This window comes from Protopterus annectens, chromosome 15.part0, assembly GCF_019279795.1.
Source record: "Protopterus annectens isolate FY-2018-M chromosome 15.part0, PAN1.0, whole genome shotgun sequence".
Classification (NCBI taxonomy): domain Eukaryota; kingdom Metazoa; phylum Chordata; order Ceratodontiformes; family Protopteridae; genus Protopterus; species Protopterus annectens.
Genome location: NC_056749.1, coordinates 91320520 through 91345690, shown reverse-complemented (window position 1 = coordinate 91345690; position 25171 = coordinate 91320520).

The following is a 25171-nucleotide window of genomic DNA, read 5'->3' as shown; positions in this document are numbered from 1 at the left end:
CACTTTTTATGCCTGATCTTCCATAGAATAAGTCCCCATGTTAATCCCAGAGCAATAGCTAATCTAATTTGCCCTCTCACTAAATAGTACTTAAGAATTACCTGCTACTACTATGGACAGTCAGTTTTCCAATGTTTCCCCATCTAAACTGATTGACGTGGGCATCCTGAGACAATGTAGCAATTGTTTCATGTATACTGACAACCACTTGATCCTAAAGCAAACAAATGCAGTATGTGAGAGAAGTAACTATACCATGAAACTTGAATCAATCATCTCATGAAACAATAAACAAGATATAAATCAGGTTGTCAGCATACACACACTCTATTCACACAAGATAAGGTCAAGACACATGAACCACCATACGCAAAGGTACTCACTAAGAGCCTACCAAAAGACCAGAGACCTCCCAAGTGCAAACAACCTACACACACTGCTAAAAGAGCAGAATCCACCACTACACATAACAACATACATATCTGTGTCTCAGTAATTAAACCCTTAAATCAAAACACCTCAAAACCTAATGTCCTAGTTATAGGGGACTCAGTAGTGACACACACAGATGTCCCCCTCACCAGGTTGGACAAGGAGAAGGTCACAGCCAGCAGTCTGTCAGATGCCAGAATCCATTAAATCATGGATCACTCAAGTCACTCAGCAACAGTTACCTTTATGATTCTGTCACAATACATGTTAGAGTGAATGACTTCAGATGTACCTCTCTGGACTATATGAAGAGGCACACATCTGACCCATCAGATTATGTGTCCCTAGCACTAAGCAGCATTCTGACTTCACCAAGGATGATGCCACAATACAGACAAAAATGATTGATTTTAATAATTGCCTTAGCTTCTGGTGTCACTCCAGGGGGATCCAATATCTGACAACCTGGAAAAACATGATTGACAGACCACGCTGCTTTGCCAGAGATGGCCTCCACCTGTCTCCTCAAGTCTTTTGGCTACTAGCAAAGATGCTTGCCTACCCCATAGTACCTTTTTAGGCAATATAAAAATAACAACACTTCCGATGTAAAGAAATCCACTAGAGAACAACTCAAGGTCATCTTAATGCCAGGAGTTTAAACAGTAAACTGCACTATCTGGAAACACTCTTCACCTTGGAAGATGCTGAATGTCACTGAGGTATGGTTCAAGATCCAGACAGCACCCCAGCCGTGACCATCCAAGGCTACAATGTCTTTCACATGTTCCAAGCTCAAACTGAGCGTGAAAGAACCATAGGTGGAGGTGTACCTATCTTTATTAAATCCAAATACACCTCGAGACTGGTAAAACAATACAACTCTCTTAGGCTACTCCAAGTCCAAATAACTAGGTAAAATACCCCACCACAGCATATCTAGCTACAGGTCCCCCACCATGAACCAGGAGAAGCACACCTCCTACCACAGCATCACTAGCTACAGGTCCCCCACCATGAAGCAGGAGAAGCACACCTCCTACCACAGCATCACTAGTTACAGGTCCCCCACCATGAACCAGGAGAAGCACACTTACTACCACAGCATATCTAGCTACAGGTCCCCCCTTGAACCAGGAGAAGCACACCTCCTACCACAGCATCACTAGCTACAGGTCCCCCACCATGAACCAGGAGAAGCACACCTCCTACCACAGCATCACTAGCTACAGGTCCCCCCATGAACCAGGAGAAGCACACCTCCTACCACAGCATTACTAGCTACAGGTCCCCCACCATGAACCAGGAGAAGTACACCTCCTGCCACAGCATATCTAGCTACAGGTCCCCCACCATGAACCAGGAGAAGCACCCCTCCTACCACAGCATCACTAGCTACAGGTCCCCACCATGAACCAGGAGAAGCACACCTCCTACCACAGCATCACTAGCTACAGGTCCCCCACCATGAACCAGAAGAAGCACACCTCCTACCACATCATCGCTAGCTACAGGTCCCCCACCATGAACCAGGAGAAGCACACCTCCTACCACAGCATCACTAGCTACAGGTCCACCCCATGAACCAGGAGAAGCACATCTCCTACCACAGCATATCTAGCTACAGGTCCCCCACCATGAACCAGGAGAAGCATACCTCCTACCACAGCATATATAGCTACAGGTCCCCCATCATGAACCAGGAGAAGCACACCTCATACCACAGCATCACTAGCTACAGGTCCCCCCCATGAACCAGGAGAAGCACACCTCCTATCACAGCATCACTAGCTACAGGTCCCCCACCATGAACCAGGAGAAGCACACCTCCTACCACAGCATCACTAGCTACAGGTCCCCCACCATGAACCAGGAGAAGCACACCTCCTACCACACCATCGCTAGCTACAGGTCCCCCACCATGGACCAGGAGAAGCACACCTCCTACCACAGCATCACTAGCTACAGGTCCCCCCCATGAACCAGGGGAAGCACACCTCCTACCACAGCATTGCTAGCTACAGTTCCCCCACCATGAACCAGGAGAAGCACACCTCCTACCACAGCATATATAGCTACAGGTCCCCCATCATGAACCAGGAGAAGCACACCTCATACCACAGCATCACTAGCTACAGGTCCCCCCATGAACCAGGAGAAGCACACCTCCTATCACAGCATCACTAGCTACAGGTCCCCCACCATGAACCAGGAGAAGCACACCTCCTACCACAGCATATCTAGCTACAGGTTCCCCACCATGAACCAGGAGAAGCACACCTCCTACCACAGCATCACTAGCTACAGGTCCCCCCCATGAACCAGGAGAAGGACACCTCCTACCACATCATCGCTAGCTACAGGTCCCCCACCATGAACCAGGAGAAGCACACCTCCTACCACAGCATCACTAGCTACAGGTCCCCCACCATGAACCAGGAGATGCACACCTCCTACCACAGCATCACTAGCTACAGGTCCCCCACCATGAACCAGGAGAAGCACACCTCCTACCACAGCATATCTAGCTACAGGTCCCCCACCATGAACCAGGAGAAGCACACTGCATACCTGGACTTGCTAGAGTCACTCAGTATACAGCCAAACACCTTGGTCATGGAAGATTTCAACTACTAGGCAACTTACACGAGCACAAACACATTTGCTCTGAGGTTCCTGGATTTTGTTAATTCAAATGCCCTAGAACACTTGGTCTGTACACCCACAAGGGGCTCAAATGTCCTAGACCTAGTGCTCACCAACATGGGGGGGGGGTCACTGCACTACCCCCTGTGTGTTGCCCTCCCTGGTAAGGTCAGACCATAAATCAGTCTTGTTTGAAGTAAGGATCAGACCTGACATCCCCACAGGAACAAAAATATGAAAACTTTTCCAAAGTAAACAATAGCCTACTAAATGATGTTATAAAAAAGTTTAAAAGTCCCTACTAACACAACCAACAATGACTCCTATGCAGAGGAGTACACAAATGCCCTTTATAGCCACTTAAACAAATGTATTGATTCAACTGTAACTAACAGGATAAAACCAGGTCCTCCCATAAAAACAAGCCACCGTGGTGGACTGTAAGCATAAATAAGTTATATAACAAAAGAAAAAAACTGATATCTAAGAGAAGGAACTTACTCAACAGAGGAAGAATATCCTCCACAGCTTGAGCAAGCAAATCAGATATTTGTAAAGGCCTCTAATGCTAGCTATGAGACTAAATTAGCATCCCTACCTAAAGGCAAGCATAAGGCATTCTTTAGCTACGTCTGAAACCTAAAAGAGAATGCCCAGCTGTGTGCAGACAGTGTCACTCACACTGAACCTTGCCAACCTGATAGCTGACAGATCTGGCAATAGCTTCACCCTCCTGTCACCTCCAGCCATACACCAAAGCATTCCTGACACTAGTCCTCTACCAAGTACCACCAAAGAACAGGTCATACAAGTGCTTTCCAAGGCCAAACACATGGCTTATGTGGGACTAGATAACATCCCAGGTTGGTTACTAAACAATCTAAAAAGAAGACCTAACAGAACCTCTTGGCACTCTCTTTAACCATAGTCTGAAAACTGGCTTTGTTCTGGCAGAGTGGAGAACAGCAACAGTAATCCTCTTTCACAAAGAGGGTCCATCAACTGACCCAGGAAACTGTCGACCTATAAGCCTAACCAGCCTATTCTGCAAGGCCATGCGATGACTCGTCATGGACTTGATCTAAAAGGACACAGGCACCTTTAAACTCTTGACCTGACCCAGTTCCGTTTCTTCAGGGATAGATTTGCTTATTGAACCTGGTGAACTTCTTTGAGAAAGTCACCGAAGCCCTGAATCGGGGCAAAGCAGTACATACCGCCGATCTTGATTTAGCTACGGCTTTTGACACAATCAGGAATCATTGACAAACTCTCCCAGCTGGGGATTAACCCATATATCACTAGATGGGTAGCCACCTGGTTCACTGACAGAGCGCACACTGTCAGAGTTGGGGAGACCACCTCCACCAGTTACCAGTGGGGTACCACAAGGATCTGTGCTGGGCCCTCTACTGTTTGGAATCTATTTCTCTGAGATCCAGGCAAAAGTAGATGGCTGTGGCTTACCAGGTTTCAGATGACTGCAAACTGGGCATAATCATTGAGTCTCCCAATGATGTAAACATATTAAAAAAGGGACTGACACAGACAAATGATTGTTGCCAAACTCACAGACTAAAATTAAATGCAAAAAACTGCCTCATTATTCCTTTTGGCAAAGAAGTAGCCCCTGCTAATTATGATATAGATAGCACCCCTGTAAGCTCAAACTCAGTGGTGCGAGACTTGGGAACACAGATTGAGAGCAATCTAACTTTGATCACCATGTGTCCATAGTGGCAAGGAAAATCTTTTACACTGCACATCTCATAAATAAGGGCATCACATCCAAGACTAAGGAGGTTATAATTCTGCTGTACTTGACCCTTATCAAACCACTAATTGAGTACAATGATCTCTGTATGTATCTCACCAGACACCTGCAGCAAATGGAGAGACCACAGAGTTTCTAATCAAGAGAATCCAGGGCCTCCAGAATGTGATTTACATGAAAAGATTGAACGCCCTGTCACTGTACTTTGTATCATATAGGCTTCTGAGAGCCGACCTATGCCTGGCCTCTGACCTGCCCTAATTGAAATGCTGCACGTCTGCAAATAAAATGGGACAAGAGTCACTCCCTCCAGGAAACTCAACCTAGCCTGTGACATAAATAAAACATGTTGGAGAGACAGATGTATCTACCAGAGATTGTCACTCCTCTGGAATAAGCTCCCACTTCACATGAAGCATAGCTCCTCAATGACCCTATCTAAGCATAACTTTCACAACATAAATTCACCCTGGGGGTGGCACCTATGACCCTCATGGATAGGGATAGTCAGTGCTGATCATAAAATCTCTCTGGTAACAATGACCATCTAACTACAGTCAATTAGGGTACATGTTTTATTTTTTTACATGGCTAGGCTTGTAAAGGCCATAGGGACATTAGCCTAGTAACCTCCTGTGAACCTATGAACCTATAAAGTAAATAAAGTCCAAAGTGAAACAAAACAGTGAAAGTTTAAATGTTTTTGTGGATAAATGTGTCTACTATACATGCCGGCTCATTCTGAGACCCAAAATTTGCCCCCTTTTCACATCTGCATCAGAACTTTCATCTCCAATGTTTTACTGTCCAGACAGCACCCCCTTCTGAAAATTCCTGATTCTCCCACTGCATATCTTGTTAAGTTGTGACCTGCCTTTTCATTCTCCTACACAAATGCCAGGCACAGGTATTCTATTTGAGAATAATATTTAGTTTCAGCCAGTGAATGTGAACAGAATGCAGCTGGTTACAGCTTGTCCTTACAGAAGTGCTTCTCCAAAGGATCACAGTATGTCAGCAGTGGTATACTTTTAACATTGCTTTCAATTCCTGAAAAGCTCCCTCTTGTGCAAGATGCCACATCAAACTTGCATCTGATTTGACTTTCTCTGTTTTTTATTTTTTTGGGGTTTTTTTAGTTTTTTTTCCTCCCTTATGCATCATCCTACAGCTCTCTAACCAGTGCGTCATGTCCATCACTGGCTCTGCTAGGTGCTCCTTTATGTACGCACCCCAGAATTTCCCTGGTAGGGCTGGGACCAACAAACAACTTTAGTATTTGGATGTCTGGTCATTCACAAGTGTGAGCTTGGGAGGTGGTTCTTGTTTTATGCCCTACCCTGTTACTCCCCCTTCCTTGTTTTACTATGGTATAACTGAGAGGCAGGTGAACAATGTTGAATGAACAATATGTTGTATTGCCTCAACTTCCTGGCAGCTCAGCCTTGTCCCCACCCTGTTCCTTCCCTTTGTTCTTTGAGAAGCAGTTTGAAATTTGGGAGAGGGTGCATTGATTTTATGTAGAAGAGTATTCAGCTCCATAATTTACTGACATAGTTGGAATATATGGAGGCACTGGCCATGTCAGAAGATCACAGGTGTCTGGATAGAACACAGCTGATAAGTAGGTTATAACATACTATGATTAGTAGGTTATCTGAATTTGTTATCACATATTTATGATTAGTAGGTTATTTGTGGTTTTTGATCCCATGATATATATATATATATATATATATATATATATATATATATATATATATATATATATATATATATATATATCATATTTGTTCACCTTGTTTTCTTTTTTTTTCTAACCTGTCATGTCTTATATTTTGCAGGGGTGGCACACACACAGCACAGCAGCTAGTGTTGTCATCTCACAGCAAGAGGTTCCCTTCGCTTTTCGACTGGGGTGCTTTCTGTGTGTAGTCTGTATGTCCTCCATGTACTTGAATGGGTTTCCTCCATGTGCTTCCTCCACATGCAGTAAGTGGATTGGGCACTCTAAACTGACCATAGGTTTGAGTGTTGGTGCAGAAGAACTACTGAGGCAGGGCTAGCCACCTAATGATGGAGACCTTGGATCTAGATGATTGTCACTGCTCATGTGACACCCTGACTTCATGTGGCTAAAGGGGTTTTGGATGAATGGATGTCTTATATTTTGTGTCATCAGTTTTTTTATTCATTCTCGTCTCAACAATCTGTCAATTCATGACCTCGGATGGACATGCCATTTGAGGTATTTTTTTAAAGTTAACTTTGTGTCATTTTATGAAAAACTAGTCACAGATCTATCACATTGCTATGCATTGCCAGATTCATACTGCCAGTTCATATCAGCTCACTAGAAATGTTTTTAATTCTCTCAGTTTGTTTGTGTCTTTCGGCTTTTCCCGGTTAGGGGTCACTACAGCAGAACTCTGGTCCGCTAATGAATGGCAGTAGGATTTTACATGCTGGCTTGCCAGGCCTAATGCATAACCTTCAATGAAGGAACGCCCATTCACACATGTCGACACACAGAAGACGCTCTGAGAATCGAACGGGCAACATCTAACTGTGAGGCAACAACACTACCGCAGCACCACCACCACAGTTTCAGTGTTTGCACTTATTTATAAAACATTCTGTTTCAAGTGTCCAAAGGTAATTAAACTTTTCCATTACTGCATCAGAATCAGAATCTTCCTCATCAAGAAAGGTAAGATCATTGTAAAGTCTCAGGATCTTTACCAGGTGCATACAAACCTGAACTAACATACCTTATATTCTGTATGTCTAGTTACAGGGCAAAAACAAGAACCCTATCTCCAAGTTGGCTATAAAAGTGACTGTGACAAAGGAAAAGCACTGCTGACTTAAATCTGCATATTTGCTGTATTGTCATCTATTTTGCAGTAAAAATAGTTTCTTCACCACTTCTGATACCATGTAGTGAATAAGAGGTTGTTCCTGCAGTACGTATTATTCATTAGCATACATATATATATATATATATATATATATATATATATATATATATATATATATATATATATTTATATATAATGCAAGCATAATTTGTCATAGACACCCATACAACATGAGAGTTAATTTCAAATTTATAGCTGTTTAATAAAACTGACACAAGCATGACTTTGCTCCTGGATGTTTATGCCAAGATCAAACCCCATGTGGTTCATTTTACAGCTCCAGTCATTTCTCAGTGCACATTCATGAGTATTTACTTATATTTACTAAAAAGGTAGATGAACTGATCCAGGAGATCCATTTCAGCCACATCTTAGTTGAAAGGTATGCACAAAATAACAGCGGCAGACAAATAATAGGTGAACATGACAAAAACATCCAGTTAATAGCTGTCATAAACAGACAGGTTACAGAGGCTGGGGTATTGATTTTGGCAAAGAGGGAGGGGAATGGTATTGACACATAAGGAAGCAAAGGGAAAGGTCATCGGACTGGAGCTGTGACAAAAGGATGGGAGGGAGGAGATTACAGAGGCGGTAGATAGAAGGAACAAGATAGAGTATGGGTGTGTGAAATACTATTTTAAACAGAGGGTATTGGAAAATGGAACTGCTTACAGGACGAGACTGCAGAACTCTGAAAAACTGATAGCTTTAAATCAGTGCAGAACTTACAGAATGAAAGAGTAAATGAAATGGGTGGGGCCATTTGTACGAGGATAGTTACAAAATGTAGACAAACAGGAGAAACCTGTTTGGTCTCCTTTTACTGGTATAATCATAAACAGAGGCATTTGTGGAGCTAAGCATCAAAATAAATAAATGGCAGCATGGTAAGTCATGAAATAGCTGCTCCCTTTTCCTCATGATGTACACAGCAGTATTTTAACTTCTCTAGCACGTTGCCACTGCATGATGGGGTATCTCTGTCCTTCTGCTATAGTTCTGATCACAAGTGTATGCAATGCTGTCACACCATATTAAACCAGATGAAGACAACATCCGTTGGATGCTTACTGAGTGCAATTATGTTAAGAATGAGTTGTGAAAGTAGATGACTGAAATCCAATCCAATTTTTACAGGAACTTAGAGTATAGCCACTGAGAGGTGACATGTTCACCCTAATGTTTTAAGTATTAATGGGTTAGTTATCTATTTTTATCCATTAAGAATAGTCTATGGAGTTGTCTCCTCACATCTCTCTCGAGAGACTAGCATATATTTGCCAAGAGAATCTTAGCATTGTTACAAGGAAACCTCTCCCACAGAGTATGAAGGAGTTCCATCTTTGCTACCTTGTTTCCTCTTTGCTATCTATATACAAGTTATGTCTTTCAGTAGTTTTCCAGCATGCACCTAACCAGGCCCCCCTGGCTATACTGTGTGACACCTCTACATGCCCACAGTTCTAGATCATGTCTCAGTCAATAATATTCAAAGGTCCCCATGTAAAAAGTACCTGTTAGGTGATTGAGCATCTTTATGTCACTCTCCTCTCACCCAACCATACCTTGAAAACTATGACCCAACCATGCCTTGAAAACTACGACCCAACCATGCCTTGAAAAGTACGACCCAACCATGCCTTGAAAACTACGACCCAACCATGCCTTGAAAATTACGACCCAACCATGCCTTGAAAACTACGACCCAACCATGCCTTGAAAACTACGACCCAACCATGCCTTGAAAAGTACGACCCAACCATGCCTTGAAAAGTACGACCCAACCATGCCTTGAAAAGTACGACCCAACCATGCCTTGAAAAGTACGACCCAACCATGCCTTGAAAACTACGACCCAACCATGCCTTGAAAAGTACGACCCAACCATGCCTTGAAAAGTACGACCCAACCATGCCTTGAAAAGTACAACCCAACCATGCCTTGAAAAGTAAGACCCAACCATGCCTTGAAAAGTACGACCCAACCATGCCTTGAAAACTGCGACCCAACCATGCCTTGAAAAGTACGACCCAACCATGCCTTGAAAACTACGACCCAACCATGCCTTGAAAAGTACGACCCAACCATGCCTTGAAAAGTACGACCCAACCATGCCTTGAAAAGTACAACCCAACCATGCCTTGAAAAGTAAGACCCAACCATGCCTTGAAAAGTACGACCCAACCATGCCTTGAAAACTACGACCCAACCATGCCTTGAAAAGTACGACCCAACCATGCCTTGACAAGTAAGACCCAACCATGCCTTGAAAAGTACGACCCAACCATGCCTTGAAAACTACGACCCAACCATGCCTTGAAAACTACGACCCAACCATGCCTTGAAAACTACGACCCAACCATGCCTTGAAAAGTACGACCCAACCATGCCTTGAAAACTACGACCCAACCATGCCTTGAAAACTACGACCCAACCATGCCTTGACAAGTAAGACCCAACCATGCCTTGAAAAGTATGACCCAACCATGCCTTGAAAACTACGACCCAACCATGCCTTGAAAACTACGACCCAACCATGCCTTGAAAACTATGACCCGCCATGCCTTGAAAACTATGACCCAGCCATGCCTTGAAAACTATGACCCAACCATGCCTTGAAAACTATGGAGACTTAAGCATACAAAACTTGGACCACATAATAAGGTCATAGCTATATACATAACTTAAATAATCCAAACGGGGATTAGAGTTAGGAAGCCTTGCTGAAAAGACAACAGGCCTGGACATCTATTGGGTGTTACTCTTTATCTTCACCTGTTCTTGTCTTTCCAGGTACTTACAGTATACCTGAGTGGTCTTAGTAACTCACACATCTACAGTTCAGCAGAAGTTCCATTCACCATTCTCTAAAGGACAGAGATCACCTTTATCTGGCAATCTAACAAGCAACATATGCTGAAAATATGACTGAAGGACTCTATACTAATCCCTAAGAAAGAAGTATTACAATTTCCCTGTTTATATTGTTGTTATTAAAGTGTATATTGATAGCTAGGGTAGACTACTACTCGTGCTCGAACTCAAATACTAGTTTCGGTAAGTAGCTATGGGGAGTGCAGGAGGGAGGAATTAGGATTAGGGTTTAGAGTTAAGATTAGAGAATGGGAGTGGAGTTTAGGATTGGGGAGCAGGAGGGGATTTTAGAGTTATGGAGTGGGAAGGGAGTTTTAGGGTTAGGAAGTGATCAGGGAATTTAGGCTTAGGGAGGGGATTGGAGTTTTAGGATTAGAGAGTGGGAAGGGAGTTTTAGGGTTATGGAGAAATTGAGGACTTTAAGGTTGGGGGGAGTGGAGGCTTAGGTTCAAGGACTAAGGATTCCATTTGGGAACTGATTGGGACTTTTAGGTTTAGGGTTTACATTGTGGTAGATGATAAGGTGTTGTGAAGGTTATGCAAAAACAAGAGATCAGGCTAGTGTGAGTTAAAGCACTTGCTTTTTGAGCAAGTGACAGTAAGCAGGTGTTTTGCAACCCACTAGCAAGAGACTGCCTGCAGTAGACCAATCCAACAGTGCCTACCTTACTGCTGGTAAAGAAATGCCAGGAGAAGTCATGCAAGCCACCTTCCTAAATGTGCATTAAATGTACGTAGACTAGAACTTACTTCATCTACCCTTGTCTGTCAGAAAACCTGGTGTGCATCTAGAACTAAAAAAATGACATTTGTCATTGTTGAGACCACATCCACAACTGTAAATAATAGGCAATGCTTGTGTGTTTGTGTTTGTGTGTAACTCATGCACATGTGCATGCATGTACACATGGAATTTTAGTCTCCATTACCTTCTAACCATTTAGTCTCTCATGGAACAACCAGCCAATTTGTTCCCAGTGACTGAAAGTCTCAATGGAGGCCATAACTCAGGTAGCAATTAGAGTTTACTTTCCTCTGGCCCTAACCCCTCTCCCAGTGGCATATGTGTGAGCTCATAATTGTGAAAGCTTGATATGCCAGCCCCTGTGGATGTGCATGTTCCTACACAACCTCCATCAAACCTTCCATGTGGATGTAGCTTGGTAGAGCTAACTCCATGTCCCTGGCCTAAATGTTGCAGGTATACAATTCTTTCTTCAATAGACACCAAACATTGTAGTGGGTTGAAATGCCTCCCTCTCCACCTCCCCCCAGTTGATTCTGCGATGTCATGGTTGTTAGTTGATCCTAGGGTATCTGATTCTCAGTGATTCTGTGGTGTCAGGGTTGTTAGTTGATCCTAGGTTATCAGATTCTCAGTGATTCTGTGGTGCCAGGGTTATTAGTTAATCCTAGGTTATCTGATTCTCAGTTATGGCTCCCCCCAGTTGATTCTGTGGTGCCAGGGCTGTTAGTGGATCCTAGGTTATCTGATTCTTGGTGATTCTGCGGTGCCAGGGTTTTAGTTTATCCTAGGTTATCTGATTCTCAGTGATTCTGTGGTGCCAGGGTTGTTAGCTGATCCTAGGTTATCTGATTCTTGGTGATTCGTTGGTGCCAGGGTTGTTAGTTGATCCTAGGTTATCTGATTCTCAGTTATGGTTCCCCCCCCAGCTGATTCTGTGGTGCCAGGGTTGTTAGTCGGTCCTAGGTTATCTGATTCTTGGTGATTCTGTGGTTCTTGGCCTGTTAGTTGATCCTAGGTTATCTGATTCTCAGTGATTCTGTGGTGCCAGTTTTGTTAGTTGATCCTAGGTTATCTGATTCTTGGTGATTCTGTGGTGCCAGGGTTGTTAGTTGATCCTAGGTTATCTGATTCTCAGTGATTCTGTGGTGCCATGGTTGTAGTTGATCCTAGGTTATCTGATTCTTGGTGATTCTGTGGTGCCAGGGTTTTTAGTTGATCCTAGGTTATCTGATTCTCGGTTATGGCTCCACCCCCCCAGTTGATTCTGTGGTGCCAGGGTTGTTAATTGATCCTGGGTTATCTGATTCTCAGTTATGCCCCCCCCCCAGTTAATTCTGTGGTGCCATGGTTGTTAGTTGATCCTAGGTTATCTGATTCTCTGTGATTCTGTGGTACCAGGGTTGTTAGTTGAGCCTAGCTTATCTGATTCTCAGTGATTCTGTGGTGCCAGGGTTGTTAGTTGATCCTAGGTTATCTGATTCTCAATTATGGCTCCCTCCCCCCAGTTGATTCTGTGGTGTCAGGGTTGTTAGTTGATCCTAGGTTATCTGATTCTCAGTGATTCTGTGGTGCCAGGGTTGTTAGTTGATCCTAGGTTATCTGATTCTCAGTGATTCTGTGGTGCCAGAGTTGTTAGTTGATCCTAGGTTCTGATTCTTGGTGATTCTGTGGTGCCAGGGTTGTTAGTTGATCCTAGGTTATCTGATTCTCGGTTATGGCTCCACCCCCCCCCCAGTTGATTCTGTGGTGCCAGGGTTGTTAATTGATCCTGGGTTATCTGATTCTCAGTTATGGTTCTCCCTTCCCCCCAGTTGATTCTGTGGTGCCAGGGTTGTTAGTTGATCCTAGGTTATCTGATTCTTGGTGATTCTGTGGTGCCAGGGTTGTTAGTTGATCATAGGTTATCTGATTCTCAGTTATGGCTCCCCCCCAGTTGATTCTGTGGTGCCAGGGTTGTTAGTTGATCCTAGGTTATCTGATTCTCAGTTATGGCTCCCCCCAGTTGATTCTGTGGTGCCAGGGTTGTTAGTTGATCCTAGGTTATCTGATTCTCGGTTATGGCTTTAGCCCTCATGCCATAGAGCTGATCTGGAGAAACAGGTTTCTTTTAATCATTTTATTCAGATCTTGTGGATCAACCAAAACGTGAATCTTGTCTTTCTTCACAAGAGTGATCAGACTATTCGTCTGTAATATTGGGTGTAAATGTATCTTAATGACAACTAAAGTTCTTATTTCTGTTAAGACCTATGTTTTAGTCCAGAGACCTAGAGACCTATGGTACTTTCATTAGAGCATATGTCACTGACATTGCATCAGAATTTATTTCTTATATGATATTCTTCTAGTAAATATCCTAAGCCTGCAAATAAATCACATAGTCAAGTTCTGCAATATCTGAAATATCTGTCAGTGTGTGACTGATTCTATACATGCAATGGTCGGCTTCTCATAAGTCATACAGTCCAAATGTTACAATTTATTAATTCTTACACATTGAAAAACAAGGTTTTTCACCCTTCCTACCAGTGCCGCTAGTCGAATATGGTTTTCCTGGGTTGTAGTCAGGGCTTCATCCCTCTATTGTCATTGGTCTGGGTAACAAACATGCACATTATTTTTAGCTCACTTTTTCATTTGTGCACCACATAACATGTAATTTTATCACAGATTATGTAGAATTTACTAAAACTGAGTTAATACTAATCCTTAATTACCATACCAAAGCTTCAGTTTTAATTATATAAACAATCTCATGGTTGTTTTTATCATCTCCATTACTGATACAGGTCCATTTTAATTCACGTTTTCATTTGTGCACCACATAACATGTAATTTTATCACAGATTATGTAGAATTTATGAAAACTGAGTTAATACTAATCCTTAATTACCATACCAAAGCTTCAGTTTTAATTATATAAATAATCTCAAGGTTGTTTTTATCATCTCCATTACTGATACTGGTCCATATTATTTCATCAAAGAATCAGACCATCGAATGGAATTTTGGATGGCGAACCGTTCTCACTGAGATCACATTACAAATTTGCCCTTTCCCCACTGTAGCGCAATCTCGGAGTTGACATACATAATTAGCTGGGGTGTGAGGGCATAGTCCCCTACAAGAGGCAATTTAATGAAATCAGTTTCTAATGAAATGCCATTCAGTGATCAGATTCTGCGATGTTGTAATATAGACCCTACTGATACACCACAATGTCAAATGACTCTCTTTTTATACCCATTACTTCTGCAACATATTCTCACTTTATTTCACATACTTTTTCCTTTTTATATGACTCGGATCTTATCTTGGGTACATCATGTTACTCAGCTAAATATTTAGATGTGTACTAGTAATGTAATTTGCTCTGTACAGACCCACAATGTTTGACGGCGTCTTTTTTTTCTCTTAATGGAAGCCTCTTGTTTCATCATTTCTATACAGTAAAGTAATCATTTCTTTAATAATTTCTTTATTTATGAATTATCACAAAATCCAAAGATTTGGGCTTTATTTTTTAGTTTAGAAACAAAACCATCTACAAGCTCTGGATAACCTTGTTAAGGACATCTACAAATAAATTACAGATTCTTTCTATGCTCACAACAATTCTTCAATTTCACTTATAATGCTGCTATTTTATCTTACTCTTCAAGAAAGTTAAAAAGTTAAATATTTTTGAGGCTTGTTCCTGGTGATACGCAGGTCACTGTATCTCTTCAGGCTTCCAGCTTTATGGTAAGTTGCCTTCCAGCAAGAGAATTACTGATGTCTACAATTATGCAATTTTCCCCCTACAAATTGCACTTCTGTAATTTCATACACATAAAATCTTGAAAGAAACTGTATTCAGTTCTGTACACATATTTCTTCACTTATGCAAAACGTAGTGTCAGACACTCAGTATCTGGACAGTGGGTAAATATGACAGAGACAGCACTAATGCAGTCCAGTCTCTATGAGATCTATATTCACAGTGAATTCTCTGGAAGACAGGTATATCACATGATGTGTAACTGCCTGTATCTTAGTATTTAAAACTATGTATAACCCATATACATTACAGGGTATGTAAGAGTTTCCTCACCTTGTCATAGCAGAAGGCATTAACTGCCACCAGCCATTTGTAAAGAGTTTTCTTCTGCACTGAGACCTATATGAGAAGAAAGAGAAAAAACTTGGTATACATAAGTTAGAAAGTAAAACTGCGGTGGTGGTGCTACGGTAGCGTTGTCTCCTCACTGTAAGACGTTGTCCGGTTCGATTCTCAGCTAGAGCGTCTTCTGCGTGGAGACATGCATGAATGGGCGTGCCTTCGTTGAAGGTTGTGTGTCAGGGCTGGCAACTCGGCACATAAAAATCAACTGCCAATCATTAGCAGACCGGAGTTCCGCTGTGGCGACTCCTAACCGGGAAAAGCTGAAAAGACACAAACAAACATAAGTTAGAAAGTAGAGGAGCCAAGCACTGTGTGGATTTGAGCTTATAGTTTTTGATGTTTAAAATTGATGAATTTTGTGTTGTTACATTGTGTCTCAACTGAACATAGAAAAACTACCAGAGTATATAACTTCAGATCTTCTCATAATTTTTCAGCTGTGCATTTTACAAAGCTGCAAAGATCCCTTTAGGGGAGAACAGAAATCAGTATCACAAAATCTGAAATTATGAAAGAGTTGCCACTTGTGATTGGTTACTACATTTAATAATTGCCAGGAAATCATGTCCTTTCTGCAAAAGTGAGGAGTACATTCCTCCCTTCTTCTTAGTGCACCACATCACTGAAATGTTGCCAAATACTACTTGAAGAATTCAAATTTGGAGTCCTTGGGAAGGGCTGGATTGCTTAAAAATCCAGCCATTCTTTTGGCTAATACTAGAACTTTATTGACTGTGCTAAGGATCATATTTCCAACACTAAGAGAGGTTATGGCTACTCTTCCCCATCCAAGATTTACACGTCCATTGGTAACATATGACCTGGGGCTGACATGTCCATGAACTGGTGGAAGAGTCATGAAAGGCCTACCCACATTTTGTGACTCAATCTCCTTATTCAAATAAGGAATCAGAGTAAGACCTTTAATTCAAGGATTCAATCCCTTGACCCTGAGTTAGCTAAGATTGCATTGCAGTTTCATAATATGAAGATATACATCCCAGAAACCGACATATGGGAGTTTTCAAGAATTCCAGAATGAGAGTGTCTTCAGGATCATCAGTAAATGGAATCAATTTGGCATGTTCTGAATTCTGAACATTATAGAATACCTTCTTCGATCTGAAAGTAGAATGCTTCTCTTAGAAACACTTACCTCAAGGCTAGGATGAGGCCCAACATTTTCTCTTTGATGATGAACTTGAAAGACTCCAAAGAGGGAGTCGCCACCATCAGGTATTTCCAAAGCTGATTTTGTGCTTGAGGTATTACCACACAACTTTCCAAAATAAAGGCAAATGTACAATCACTTCATCCTCAGTGCTGGTAAGGCTATGGCTACGTATCGTTAGATGTCTGTAGTGACCTGAAAGGAACAAAGGGAAACACCATGAAATGAAAGTGATGGCTTCCTATTTGAAATCTCAGAAAACTCCTGTACCAATAAATAACCTTCAAGTCCAGGATTGTATCTCACACCCTTTTCAGTAACAAATAAAGCAGAAAGTGAACGTTTACTATTCCAAATTCTGCTTGTATGAAAAACTTGCTCAAGACGGATAGATCTGAATGTTATCTTTCATTTTCTTCTTTCTTCAGCAAAAAGAAATGTTGAATAGACTTTCTTGATAACCCATTTTCTTAACATCATCTTTAGCAACCATTTCAATGTAACAACTAGTGTAGCAGACAAGTTTAGAATCTGAATTATTGTCGGCATAACCATAATTTTATTCTGTATCAGTCATCTAGCCTTACATGTACATGGCTGGGGAAAGAACATTCCAGTTCTTTTAACACCTGGACATTCTACTTCAGTTTATTCCATGTTCCTTTCATGGGCATCCTTAGATGACAGGGGCTCCATAATCTCATTGTGTATACCACTGCCTAGAAGGGAATAGAAGAGGGTTCCCTCTGCATCCAAACACCCGAGCTACTCCACCAAATCATGTTAAAAATAAAAGGAATCTGAAACCACAGTTATGCTAGTCAGAACTAGCAGTAAAGGGTAGATTGACAGGAAAATTGTACATTCCATGTTTGAAATTGGATTTTTGCATGTGTAAACCAGGAACCAGGAAGACAAGCTCACAAGTAAAAACAGTTCTTCAAGTGAAAATGCTGTCCAAAAGACCAAATGAAGCAATAAGGTGTATAAACAAACACACAATGAGAGAAGCACTTCCGAGCAGCAATGTCTGCATGAAATCGACATGGTTCTCTCCAAAGTACATGTGGCAAATACAAGGCCTGTGGGCTGAATCCGGCCCCCCTGGTCATTTTATGTGGCTCGTGGTCAGAGATGCGCTGGTGGTGGGAAGGAGAGTGATTGGCAGGCGGCCAGGAGGTGCACTGTGTGTGTGCCCCAGCATGGAGCACCTCTACCCAAGGCCAACATCCGTGAATCTAGCAATCACTCCCAAAATGTCCAAGAGAAAAGTTGATGCAGAAGGGAGACAATTTAATGAAAGATGGGAAAGCGAATATATGTTCATACTTCGCGAAGACAAACCGGTGTGTATTTTCTGTTATGAGGCGGTGTCAGTGAAGAAGGAGTACAATATACATCAGCATTTTGACACCAAACATGGAGCTAAGTATGCTAAATATACCCTTCACAAAAGACATAAAATTGTCCAAGAATTAAAAGGCAGACTGCAATCGCAGCAGAACATGTTTACTAAAGCTACAGTCAAAAATTATGCAGCAGTGAAAGGTAGCTATATTGTGGCTAAGAAATTGCCCGAGCTTCCAGGTGTTTTTCAGAGGGTGCTTTTTTGAAGCAATGCATGCTAAAAGTGTGTGAGCAGGTGTGCCCTGAACAAATGCAGACTTTCCAAAATGTCAGTTTGTCAACAAATACCATTGCAGATAGAGTTTGAGATCTTACAGGAAATCTAACAATACAGCTGGCTGAAGAGGCACACAGTTATCTAGCTTTTTCATTAGCTGTCGATGAAAGCACAGACAATACTGATACAGAGCAGTTTTCCATCTTTATATGAGCCATGAAGATGGACCTCTCTGTCACTGAGGAACTCTTGGGTGTAGCTGCAATGCATGGGATGACAACAGGGAAGGACATTTTTGAGGTGGTGGAGAAGTCCATAAATAATATTAAGTTACCCTGGGAAAATTTGGTGGGGCTAACTACCGATGGCGCACCTGCAATGTGTGGAGAAAAAAAGGCTTGCTTGGACTAATGAAGGAGAAAATGCTAAATAATGAGTGCCACACACATCTGATTACCTATCATTGCATTAACTATGTGTGGTAAGGTTCTGGAAATGGATAACATAATAACCACAGTCACAGAAACAGTAAGCTTTATATGGGCACGTGGCCTGAATCATCCCCAGTTCCAACTCTTTTTACAGCAGGTAGAAGCACAGCATGGAGACGTGCCATACCACACAGAAGTAAGGTGGTTGAGCAGCAGCAAAGTCCTCAAATGATTTTTTGAGTTCAGGGAACAAATAGCTCTTTTCATGCAAAGTAAAGGAAAGCCCTTGCCTGACCTGTCAGATCCAACCTGGCTTTGTAATTTTGCTATGATCTGTGATTTAACAGAGCATTTCACCCAACTGAATCAGAGGCTGCAGGGATACAAACAAGTCATCAAGAAGATGTCTGATATGATCACAGCATTCCAGTGTAAACTTTTATTATAGAAGTCCCAACTAGAAGAGGACAATCTTGCCCACTTTCCTGTTTGTCAGAGTATCTTGGCCTCCTTATTCAGTGCTTTTTCTTGTGCTCGGTTGGCTACTAAAGTGAGCCAGTTAATTGATGAGTTTGATTTGCGCTTCTCTGACTTCAGAGCACAGCACTGTGGCTTTGACATCTTTGCCAGTCCTTTCACAGCCTACATCAACAGTGCGCCCCATCACTTTCAGATGGAGTTGATAGAGCTTCAAACTGATAGCGGCCTGAGAGCAAAGTTCCAGGATGTCGCCATAGAGTACTTTTACTGTCTACTGCCCCCTGACTTGATGCCACAGGTGTGAATTCATGCTGCCCGTGCTATGTCCATGTTTGGGAGCACCTATCTGTGCGAACAAATGTTTTCAATAATGAATCTAAACAAGAACATGCACAGATCACGCATCACCAATGAAAACCTCCATGCTGTTTTGTGGGTTTCCACAGCATAAGACATAAAACCAGACATTGCCTCACTGACCAGGGGAGAACGGTCTCAGACATCTGGCCAGAAAACAAACAGATGAGAAATTTTAAAACCTACATTTCAATGTATTTAAAAAAAACTTTTTTAACTAGTTTGTTTTGTGCTTGTTATTATTTTCAGACCATGATTAATGCACCTTGCTAAAGCACACATTGATAGCGCTGATGGAATTCAATGCTCTGTGCACTGATTAATGCACCAGGATGGTGTGAGATATGGTGTCTCAGGGTAAGGAAGGATCTTTACTTCTACTAGTTTTAGTAGAATCTACTATATCTTAATAAAAAATTAATAAAAAAATTGGCCCTCAACTTTTTTTATTTCGGCCCCTTATGTGATTGAGTTTGACACCCCTGCTCCAAAGGATAAAAGTAAAGATTATTAATTGGACCACTTTTGACCCAAACAGGTAAAAAGGGACTTCATAAGAGAAACTTAACACAGTTACATCACTTCCTTAAATAAGCAAAACAACTGAAACAGTAAACAAGTAATCAAATTTTAAAGTGAAACATGCACTACAAATAGCACATCAAATAGTATAAATACTATAAAAATCAAACTGTTTTAAAGTTATTAGACAAATTGTCTAAAATATCAGGATTAAATACATACAATAAAAACAATAATCTTAAACCCTACAAAGGGATTTCAGCTTTAAAATGGGTGCTATAGAACACATATCAAGGCCAAACGGACCTGAAACATATAGTTTGATCTGCCATAATAGTTCCCTAAGTTCAAGGGTAGCTTTCCACAGACCACTCCTAGGATTCTGCTTAACAACATTTAACCCAAAAAATCTAAAACTGTGCACTTCATGGGAAAGGATGTGTTTGCATAATGCATTAGTTAATATATGCTTCTTAATTGCATAAAAATGTTAATAAATATACTCCTTAAACATTCTTCCCATTTTGCCTATATAAAACATTGAACAAACTTGGCAAATAGTGCCATAAATAAAACCCTTTGAACAGCAATTAATATAAACTCATGATTTAACAAAACCAAAACCTTTGATGTTAACTCCATTCCCTTCATAAATGAAAGAACTTTGCTGGCATCTTCCATATTTAAATGTACCTAGTTTGACATGATTATGCATAGAGTTACCAGATGCTGTGTCAGGTGTACCCCCCAGACGTTCCATGTACTTTTTAAGGCACCAATCTTTATGGTACACAGTGGCTGGGACTGTACCAAGTGCTTCCTTGTCGATCCATCCCATATCACAAATTTCCCAGTTTTTTCCTAAAAATAGTGGAGGCAGCATCAATGTCGCTGTTGATTGTCAGAACTAGACTACTGCTGTACATACTGTTATGTTCTTTAACCAGTTAGCAATGAAAAGAAGACACTTTCTAATCTTTTTCGATGGACCTCATCAAAAATGTTAGAAAGAAAATCCATGGGATAACCTCTTCTCATAAACATGGATCTCAACTTGTGTCTTTCTAAGTTAAACAAGTCTGTAGTAGAAATCAGCCAACAAAACATAACTGTCCTTTAACTCGGGTTTTCTTTTGGTGATGACGATGGCAGCTATTGTAGTACAACAAAGTGCTGGAATAGGTAGGTTTTCAATAAATATTAGAGACAAATTTCTTGTTATCAAAATCTTTTGATAATCTGTACATCGAGGTAGTTTAATGAACTCATCAAAAAGTTAATCGTGAATTTAATAAAAATCAGTCATGTTATTAATGTATGAAAAAAACTCCATTAAATGCTCATGACCCAGGCATCCAGGTATGTGCCATACACAGACCAAGAATGTTGGAATTCACAGAGAGCTGATGACAAGAATGTTGGAATTCACAGGCAGCTGATGAAGTCAGGGTTACATTGTTCCTTTCTACTGAGCCTCAGATGTAGGTTTCTTTTCTTACTCAAGATTTGTGCTCAGGACATCATTGGATCAAATGTTGGAGGAAAAACCCCAAAATGTGCCACACAGCATCTAGAACCTTGTGGCTTCTAAGGCCAAATCCATGCTTTCTCAGTCCTTGACTCCAAACTGTGGGAATTTCTGTTTTCTTTTCCTAAAGATCATTCTTCTTACCCCTTTTTCCAGTCAGAAATGAAAGCACATTTCACGACTCTAGGAAATGCAACTGCTATCACTCTTGCCATATAACTTAACTTCGTCATAGCTTTCTTCCCCTACTTACCTTGCTCTGATTGTGCATTTGACTGGGATTCTTTCGGCATGCCAACTCCAATTTACATTCTGTATATAATACATGTATATATTGTGTTTTGTCAGTCTGTCGGCACGTATTGTCATTTTTCTATTGTGCTGAGTGAACTGAGAATGAAATAGGTCCAGTGGGATAAGTGCTCTACCCTGGTTATCAAATTCAAAATATAAATAAAATATTTCCTCCACAGTTATTGCAGTATATTCTAGGCCACACCTTCTTGTGATGTCTTATCTCTGGCCACATCCTTATGTAATAGTTTCTACATATGAAAAGATGGCAATCCTACAACCTCCTTACCTCAAAATTAAGTACTTCATATATATATATATATATATATATATATATATATATATATATATATATATATATATATATATATATATATATTACTTTGGATCTAGGACTCTCCATCGAACACACATTTCACCGAAATGTAAACCACAGAACGCACTTTCGTGAAAATGCATTTATCAAAAATGCACTTTTGAAAAAATAAATTAAAAAATAAAAGACTACTCACATTTATGCAGGGGGGCAAGATCCCTTGCACCCCCCACCCCCCACTTTAATATTCTCACTACGAGAGCTCACTACAGTGGGGAAAAGGCAACAGTTCATTTAGTTGTACAATCTACACCGCATGATGATGTACAACTAAACCTACATGCAAACAACTGTTTGCCTACTTACCTTCTGGAGAAACTGTATTTTTGGTAAATGCACTTTTGCGAAAGTGTGTTCGGTAGTTTACGTTTCGGTGAACCGTGTGTCCGATGGAGAGTCCTAGACCCATTACATTACATAAAGCTTTTCAAAGACGTATTCCATACTATGTACATCATGATCTCCACAAATACAGTTCAGCAAAAAGCATTTCAGCTATTTTTTTCAAAATATATACTACAAATGTGTACACTAGGTGCAGTCAGTATATCAAAACATTTTTCCCCGTAGGTCTTCCACACCTTGAACATCTACATACAAGAGTTTGAACAGTTTTTGCCCTTAAGGTAGTTACAGATGTGAAGATTCTATCAGAATCAGAGACGGTCAGCAAAGATTTATATTTCAGGTTGTTCAAAAGTATCACCCACAGAAACAGTTAAACTTTTAGAAGATTTCAGTAATTTCTGGTATTGTACATAATTATTTTGAGTTTTGACTCACAGAGGACTTAATGCGTGTTAAAACTGTTTGGTAATTGAATGTTTTCTATTTTGTCTGTACACTTGCAATTTTTTTTTCTGTCCAATTGCAAATCAGGAGAATGGATTAAATACAATCAAGCTGCCTGAAGAACCAGTCACAATACTTAGAACATTACTTATTGTGAAAAAAATAAAATATGTAGCCTTACTTACACTATCAATACTTTAGTGATGCAGCAACATTTTTGGTTGATTTATCACTGTAAAACTTTGGTTTACAATTTCTTTTCAGCAACAGTTCATTGGATAATCTTGGGTAATAGCGATAAAAACAGGGTAGACAGATTAGATTTAAGATGTCTACCAATCAATGATGGTGCTGATGAAGAACCACAGACTAAAACTGCATTGTAAATAAGAAATAAAAATCAAAGGATTCTGAAGTATTACTTTTTCTGGCGAATGTTTTAATGTCCAGACCATTTGTTCTATTTGCCTTAATTGTGGGTCACTCTCTGTTTTTATTTCATCAGGAATTGGATTTTGGAAAAGATAGATTTTAATATTGTAGTAAATCTGTGACTTGTGGTTTCACATTATTGTATGATGTCTGAAAAACTTCAAGTAATAGTACAAAAATAAGAGAGAATAAGCATATTCATATATAAACAAGAAAATGAGCCATATTCTTCAGAAGTAAGTTTGGAATGTCATATGTGGTATCATTTCTTCATTTTGTTAATGGTTCTGGTACACATTACAGACTTGACATTCTGCACCATTTGTTCATCCTTTTCAGACATCTTAGGTCAATAAAGAATTCTGTGTGCCCTTTCTTTACATTATTTACACCTGATCATGCCTAGGCACGACCATCATATTTTACTTAACATGACTTCTTAAAGCAAAGAAGGAAAAATAAATGTTATTTTTGAATAACAAACCTTGAATGTAGGAAAGCTCATCTCAGTGTGAAAAGTAAACGTGATTAATTGAATAGAATAGCTTAGCCTTATCTGGTCATCCTGTAATTTATAGTTTTATGATGTACAAGGTTTAAGGTTCTTAGCAGACATAAGCAGTTAAGACATAATCCATATGGCTTATTGATCTTTTTCAAAGAAATCTTTCTCGGAAATTTGCAGATATGCTCATTTGAGGTATCAGCTATATGCATATGCTTGTCATGTTTATTCTAAACTTGCAGATTATATGTTTTAGAAAGACAGTAATGTCCTTTGAAGATTTGCTGGTGCCTTGTAAAATGATTTCTTTAAAATAATTTAAGGTTCTTTATGGTCTCACTCCATAAAAAGTTTTGTCACTTATATAAGCATGGAATTTTGGGCAACCAGAACTATGACAGACATCTCCTTTTTAGTCTGAGCACAGTGTGGATGAACATCAGTCAGTGTTCCAACTCTTGCAATATGGCCATGCCAGCAGCCTGCTGCCAATCACCTGTAGAGAAACGATGACACATCATGGATTCATGTTTTTCAAATATAAATGTGCGCCCAACATTTCACTCTCACTGTGATACTGTTTATTGGCAGAATTTTGTACATCAGCAATGTTGGTTGTATACTGTAGAATTACTTCTTTAAATTAATACAACTACCTAACATGAGAAACCTGCATACTCAATTTTTTTTGGTGGAATAAGAAAAATATAATTTTATAAATAGGTACATTTGAGATGTATTTAGTTTGTACAGAGAAAATAATGCAAGTATTTACTTATCAGTGATAAATTTATTTTGTACAGACAAAAGAGAGAAAAACATGGGAAGAAAACCAAGAGTGTAATGCCCTAGTGGAGTGCACGGAGACGCTGCGATTATGTAGCCATCAAGGGTTTATTAGAAAAGTCGGATTAAGGAATACGGACTGATGAATGCATTAGGGTTATTTGTCAGAAGGGAGGTGGTATGGAATAAGCTGGTCTAGTAGTAGGGCTAAACAAGGAAGATTAAATAAATTAGGCTTGGTTGACAGAAGGGAAAGAGTGTGTCAGGTACTGGTAGGAATGCTATAAATTATATGGGGTGGGAATGAAGG